The sequence below is a fragment of the Sardina pilchardus genome, chromosome 24 (genome assembly GCF_963854185.1).
Source record: "Sardina pilchardus chromosome 24, fSarPil1.1, whole genome shotgun sequence".
NCBI classification, from domain to species: Eukaryota; Metazoa; Chordata; class Actinopteri; order Clupeiformes; family Clupeidae; genus Sardina; species Sardina pilchardus.
The window spans coordinates 7,963,822-7,971,321 of record NC_085017.1 but is presented as its reverse complement, the minus strand read 5'-3'; the positions used below and the strand labels follow the sequence as shown (position 1 = coordinate 7,971,321).

Here is a 7,500-nt window from a genome sequence, read left to right as displayed (position 1 = left end):
TGAGAGTTGTTAATGTTACTTTCCTAACTAACGTGACTTTTAAGAATTGTCATGGGACATAGGCTTAGGTAGATAACTTAATTTAAATTTGATATACAGTAGTGCCGATACAAAGGGAAAGAGGACCAGTAAAACGAATGAATGTAGTAATTTATCTCCCACCTTAAAGGGATAATCCGGAGTGAAATGCACTTTAGATCAATTTTTCGGACTATTGGGAGTACATACGTTGAGTTGACACCAAAATCATGTCATTCGGATGTATTTTGAGAAAGTTCGAGCTCACCGTTTTTAGCCAAAACTCGTTAGCCTGGAAGTGACTCGGGCATGTCCTTTCGCCGCTACAAAACGCTATTTTTATACCTCTTCTACTGTTCCAAACAACACTACACTTACGTGGTAGTGAGTAGAGGGTCCCTAAAGCCAAACCGAAGTATCCCCACGTCTTTATGTGGTCGGATAGAGAGTCCAGAATAAATTTAATCGAGTCAGTACCTTTCCGGAAATGTCGCAGCTGCAGCTAGCAACGTTTTAACAACACTTTATTAACATTTCCGGAAAGGTACGGACTCGATTAAATTAATTCTGGACTCTCTATCCGACCACATAAAGACGTGGGGATACTTCGGTTTGGCTTTAGGGATCCTCTACTCACTACCACGTAAGTGTAGTGTTGTTTGGAACAGTAGAAGAGGTATAAAAATAGCGTTTTGTAGCGGCGAAAGGACATGCCCGAGTCACTTCCAGGCTAACGAGTTTTGGCTAAAAACGGTGAGCTCGAACTTTCTCAAAATACATCCGAATGACATGATTTTGGTGTCAACTCAACGTATGTACTCCCAATAGTCCGAAAAATTGATCCAAAGTGCATTTCACTCCGGATTATCCCTTTAACCTTAGCTAAACTGCAGTTTAGTATGGCCATTGTCATTAACAGACGTGTCAAGGATGTGAATGGGGGTATGATGCACTTTAGGTTGTGAAGGGTAGTGTTTGGCTTCATGTTCTTAATTTCATAGCCCTTATTTATCCCTTGTTTGATATACCTAATCTGCGCCGAACTATGTGTTTATTTAAAATGCATATGAGTGTAGTAGTGCTTCAGTGATGATCTTTTTATCTTCTGTGTGTTTTGCAACTTATTAATCTTAGTCTCCCTCTGTTCCCTCTGTTTACAGACATTGCATTGTGAGGACTGGTGCCCTGGGAACACTGAGCGCATTCTGGAAAATTCCAAATTTGTGCCACTTCCATACGAAGACAGCCCAGAATAATGTAGGTCCGGCCCTGCACACATACAAAAAATTTACAGAATTACATATAGCATTATGATGTGTGCATTTATTTGTACGTTTATCCCCTCTCTTCCTTGTCTGTTTGTTATGATTGTGTAGTGGGCTCCATCAACCATCCCGGGTAAAGTCGGTCTGTCCTGATTGCACTACTTGCTAATTGATGACGTCTTGAAGCCATAGCGGCTTCCCTCAACGTGGCCTAAGTGTTAATGTGTTTTGAATGTATTTATTGGTACCATTGTGAGTGCTCTACTGTGAATGAATGCAGCTACTTAAAATACTATACTCTTGAAATATCCATGTTTACCATTGTGTTGGTGGTAATGTAAAGTGTTGTGAATATCTGCCAAACTGATCACATTCATTATTTCAAGTGTATTGTATAGAATGCATACTTATGTTAAATCCTATCTTTTATTGACAGAGCCCTCACAAATAAACTGATACCAGGAATTAACATACAGTAGATGGTGATGTGATGGTGGTGGTGGCAAGGGTGCCTTCACAAGGTAATTATAATATCTGTTTGTACATTTCATTGACTTGTCTTACTTATTTTTTAATGCTTCATTTTTTTAATCTTGCTCAACCATGACAAGGTGTATGACAATTGCTGTTTTATTTTTTAGGTGCCATGTCACAATCTCAGTGTGGAGCCAAAGGCTGCTATTGCAAGTCAGATGGGGGATGATCGATGTAAGGCATCAGAAAGGTGGTGTACGTACAAAGGCTGGAGCTGCTGGAGACAGTGTTGCACTTAGGTATGAGATCACACAGATATACTATTGCTCAGAACTGTGGGGTCACTTTGAAATATCCTTCCTATCAAAAGAAAAGCACCCGACATCTGCATTACTTATACTGTAACTATTGCATCTGACTGAGGTTGCTAATGTGGGTATTTTTTTTATTTGTCACAAAAGATTACTAGTTTGAGTAGTTTGTATTAGTTATATTCATGGACAGGGCCTATTGTACTCTTTTACAGATACTCGATTTACTGCCGAAGGTACCATCAGAGCACCACCCTACCCCTGCAGGACCAGAAGAGGACGGACAGGGGGCCAACATTTTTTAACACTCTGACCATGGACTATTTAAACCATTGAGGTAACGCAGACGTCTGATCCCACTTGGCTAAAACAGAAGACTGAGGAGGAGTTTCTTTCCTCATGCCATTCGCATCCTGAGCACACATAGTACATTACATGGACTTGCCATACTGCACTTACACACTGCACTATTTACCCCCTGACTCATTCCGTGTCAAATCAGACAAGGTTATGCTGCACCGTCTCAGGCCTGTACAATATTTTTTTGTTCAATCCTATGTCTTCATATTATAATGTTTGTATGGCCTGCTCAATGATTTTCATTGAAAAGTGTTCATTAAAAGTTCAAATGGTATTTTCTTTGTTGTTGCTTTTATTGACCAGATCCAAAACATGTTGGTATAGGTCAGGTAAATCACAAATCAAATGTTCAAATGTACAATATCTTTCACTGTAAATTCACAGCAAATTGCTGGTTACTGAGTTGCATTACTTTTACAGTAAAAATGAAAATATACAGTATGGTATTGTGATTATACACAACATGATACTGTAAATTTACTCCAAATTGCTGGCTACTAAATTGCATGACTTTTACAGTAAAAATTAAAATGTACAGTATGGTATTGTGATTATACACAACATGATGCTGTAAATTCACAGCAAATTGCTGGCTACTGAGTTGCATGACTTTTACAATAAAACATGAAATTCACAGTAATTTACTGTGTGAGATAGTACCGGTAAATTACTGTAAAAGTCATGCAATTAGTAGCCAGCAATTTACAGTAAATTCACAGTGAAACATTTTACAGTGTAATATACAGGGGTGCATGTGTATGTGCCATTTTGTGAGTGTATGAGATCCTCTATGTCTTGCTAACCTTGTTGACTTGGGAGTCAGTTTTGTCCATCTATCCAAATGAAAAATAGATTATTTGAAAGAGAGGAGAGGAGAAGAGAAGAGAAGAAAAGAGAAGAGAAGAGAAGAGAAGAGGAGAGAAGAGGAGAGAAGAGGAAATCATGGCTGTGGCACTTTTATTGGGGTACTGCTTCAAAGCTCCCTCCACTTTCACTCCGTTTATTTGTCTTTCAAAAAGGGTTTTGCTTTATTTTCCTTCGTTTCTTCCTTATGTCCGTATATTCATTTTCCAGCACACTTCCTACACTGTGAAAAAGACACGATGAAATGAAAAATACATAGGAAAATGTGAAGGAAAAGAGAGAGAGAGACAGAGAGAGAGAGAGAGAGAGGACAAAACAGAGCAGACCGAATATGGCACTAAGTGGTAGAGGGGATTCTGGGAGATATCTTGCAATCCTGCCTGGCCACTTCAGTCTGTTCACTAGCCCTTCCCCTTAACCACAACAAGACTAGCCACACAATGGAAATTAACAGGCTTATATTTTCCCCATTCTCTCTCTCTCTCTCTCTCTCTCTCTCTCACACACACACACACACACACACACACACGCATCCCTCTCTCTCTCTCTCTCTCTCTCTCTCTCTCTCTCTCTCTCACACACACACACACACACACGCATCCCTCTCTCTCACACACACACACACACACACGCACGCACGCACACATTCAATACACTAACATTCAAATCGTTACAGTCACCAGTTAGCAGTACATGACTACAGACGCTGGCGGAATGACTGGCTCATTGTCCACTTGTGCAACAACACAGAGTGGGTGCATGCTACCACTCTAGAGAGGAGGTATAATTCTGCATCTGTATCTGAGAAGGATGCCATCTGCCAATCTTTTGAGACAACTATTGCTTTCACACAAATCCATTGTTCAAATGGCTAACTATGTGAGGAAGCTGATCTGTTTGTTTGTTTTATAGTGTTTTTGAGGTCATGTGATCTGATCTCACATATGGGAAAAAATAGGGAATCCATGATGTAGCCTATGACGTGCACTCTCACTTCTCTTGAGCCATTTCATATTTCTAACCGTTTACAGCTTTGAGCCAACTACACCTTCATTGAGAGATAAAGTCCTTTCAGAGGGGATAAACAGTAAACCACCGCTCTACCGGGGTAACCTGGGTCGACTGTCTTGTCACCCATGCTCAGCCCTCTCTGATAAAGGGAAAGGGGGTAGGGGGTAGTTGGAACAGGAATGCTGATGTTTACTCTTCTCCCCTCATCCAGCGCCATAAGATAAAGTGGTAGAGATGGGGGCCGCGTTGGGGGGAGTGTGTGTGTGTGTGTGTGTGTGTGTGTGAGAGGGGGGGGTGGTGTGTGGTTAAAGGCACCAAGAGGAAGCTGAAAGGCCTCTTTGTCGCCCCCAGTGAGGTCCCTTTCAAGCTGCGTTCCCACAGAAGGAGCCCCCGTCGCGGGGCCGACTGCGGTGACTTTCGCTGGTGCCGCGGCTCAGACGGGTGGCTCGGCCTCCCCATGCCACAGCCAGGCATTGTCCGTCGCCACAGAAACCAGGGCCTTCATGTCAGACATGTTTTTCTGTTTGTTTTCTTTTTCATCTCTTTAATGTGGCTGAGAGGGAATGCTTCCCACCCCCCCAGCCGCCCCCCCCCCCACCCCGCACACCCCCAACCCATCCACATCGCTTGCTTTTCCTCTCTACTTAAACACACCCATCGTCAATCCTCTTTTCCTTTTCTCTCTCTTTCTCTCAAAGATTGTCATTTGTAAAGGCCTGTAGACATAGACAGGCAATATCTTTGTCGTGGTGTTGTGGCCACCTCTAGCTTTTTTTTTCATTTTATGAGGTTTTGGCAAAGTGGTTTCTTTTAGCTGTCCTTAACACACACACACACACACACACACACGCACACACACACACACACACACACACGCACGCACACACACACACAACTCTAAAACAACAAGAATCCTATCCTCGAAGATTTCTGACTTTCCCACGCTAAGCCAATTTTCCTCTGAAGATGAAACAAGCTCCACAACAACACAAAGAAGAGAGTGCAGTACGGAGAGAGTGAAAGGAATAAAGAAGAAATAAAAAAAAATCTGGTTATGATTCCAGTCCTTAAATCGAGAGACGATGCCCCACGGACATCCAATGAGAAAAACAAATGCCCAGCAAAAAAAAAAAAAGAATGAAAACGGTTTCTATTTTTAAGAGTCTAAAGAATGTCATTCTGTGCCATGACTCAAAGGGCTTGCAGCTCTGCGGTAATCAGTTCTCTCTGAGTAAAGTCTCTCTCACACACACACACACTCACCACATCACACGCAAGACACAATCTTTTATGGGTTGTGGAGAGAAAAAATGCAGAGAAAAAAAGGGTGCAAATATTTCATCTTGTACTTCTACCCTGTGCCAGTCTTTCCTCAACGTTGTCCAGTGTGTGCCATCAACAATTGGCCGGAGAATGTGGTAAATCATTTTACTGATCTCATTTGAGGTATTGTTTCAATTAGGTGTGTCGTGACTCTGTATAGCATTAGGTGGCTTTGAGTTAAATATGAAAAACATATTTCTATTCTTCAATGATGACGAATATTAAACTGATGAAATAGATTTCATTATTATTAATGCACATTTGGACTAGCATGTATTGGTCCTGTTACCACTCAATTTCATATTTTAGGAAATAAGGTAATAATTGAATGACATCTGATAATTACATGTTATTGTTGATGCTATCATGAGATTGAAACTGAGAAGCACTGCATGTCTCTCACTGATAACTCAACACCATCCTGTCAGTACACGGCCATTTGACAAGACTCTCACACACAGGGCCAGAAACTTATCAATACCTATCTCCCCAGCACCTCATAGTAATGTCATTTGAAGAGAGCAGAAATAAGCGCTCGGGCATCATAAAGCACGCCGTTGCATTCCACTGCGGGTTTAAATTTAGAGTTCCCTGAACAGGATTACGCAGGGTGTGCCAGAGAAGTTAAGGGAAACGAGAGGAGTGGCTGTGAACTGACATGTTTAGCACACAAAACAAAATGGTGATGTGTGCTAAAAAAACATGTGTGAGATAAAGCATTCTTGGGAACAGAAGACAACAAATTGAAAACAATATCCTATGGTTATGTAACATGTTCTGTCATATATATATACTATATATATGAGGATACTCCAGGATTACTGTAGTGCCCAATTGGTAAAAGATGTGTCTGCAGAAATCTGACAAATAGTGAGAGTGTGTGCCTGGTCCCCTAGAGACAAGAATCTCTTCTTCGCAGAGAGTCTGGCCTACAGTAGATCCATTGGCAAACGTTTATTTCCTGGTTTGTGAACACGTTTGCTTTCATTGGGGTTCAATCACGTTTGGTAATGACGTATGATAACCAAGTCAAGTCAAGAGTCAAGTCAAGTCAACGGGGGACACAACGATAATGATAGGCTTGAAACTTAAATGTAATCGCTCTTGGGAACGCCCTCTGTTCATTGATTGGGCGGAGATGCATTTGCCGGAGTAAACAAAGTTGAATCCAGCTATACCAGACGGAGTATGAAGAGAAATGCAATTGAGCGGAAGTACGTAGTCAGGCGGAGCCAGGCTGGTCCCCATCCTTTATGCGTGGAAGCTGAGCAGGGTGTGGTGGTGAAGGACTTGATGATGAAGGTAGACTTAAGAACTTTGCCCATCATTCAAATTAGGGCCCAGAGAGATTCCGTGGGTCTAATCTACTATCCCATATCATGAGTGCTAAATTACTAGGCATTCTAAAATACTTCATGTTTGATTGGTGAACGTTTTGTGGGTGATGAGAAAAAACTGCATAAATGACAGTGAGCACAGACATAATGGGGGGGTTGGAAACTGTATGTAGCCTACCAACCCATCCATACCAGCATGTAGCACCTGACAAACTGCTTTAGGAGACGTCAGCAGACACAGCTAATGTACACTCGATTGATGCAGAAAAGGTATTTGTAATGACAGGAACTATATGACCGCATCTTCAAGCTCCAGATCAGCTCTTAGTTCATCCAAAAGCTCCAAACTACATTACAGTTTTTTTCAATTGCTTACACACGATTTTTAAAACCGAGTTCTTTTTAACAAAATTTAAGCACAGCTATCCAAACGCCACACTCAGTTTGCGTAATTCCTAGATTCTTTGCTACATAAAACACTTCAGTCAAAACATACACACTTCAGTCAAAACATATACACATATTTGTAAAAATGCT

The 7,500-nt window shown here is 41.4% G+C and overlaps 1 long non-coding RNA gene across 1 annotated transcript; it reads left to right on the top strand.

The window, feature by feature from the left end:
* Positions 1 to 1,980: 1,980 nt before the first annotated feature.
* LOC134073101 (uncharacterized) lies at positions 1,981 to 2,702 on the top strand. Its single transcript, XR_009937247.1, has 2 exons — positions 1,981 to 2,056; positions 2,284 to 2,702. It is a non-coding gene; the product is annotated as an uncharacterized LOC134073101 (long non-coding RNA).
* Positions 2,703 to 7,500: the final 4,798 nt, after the last annotated feature.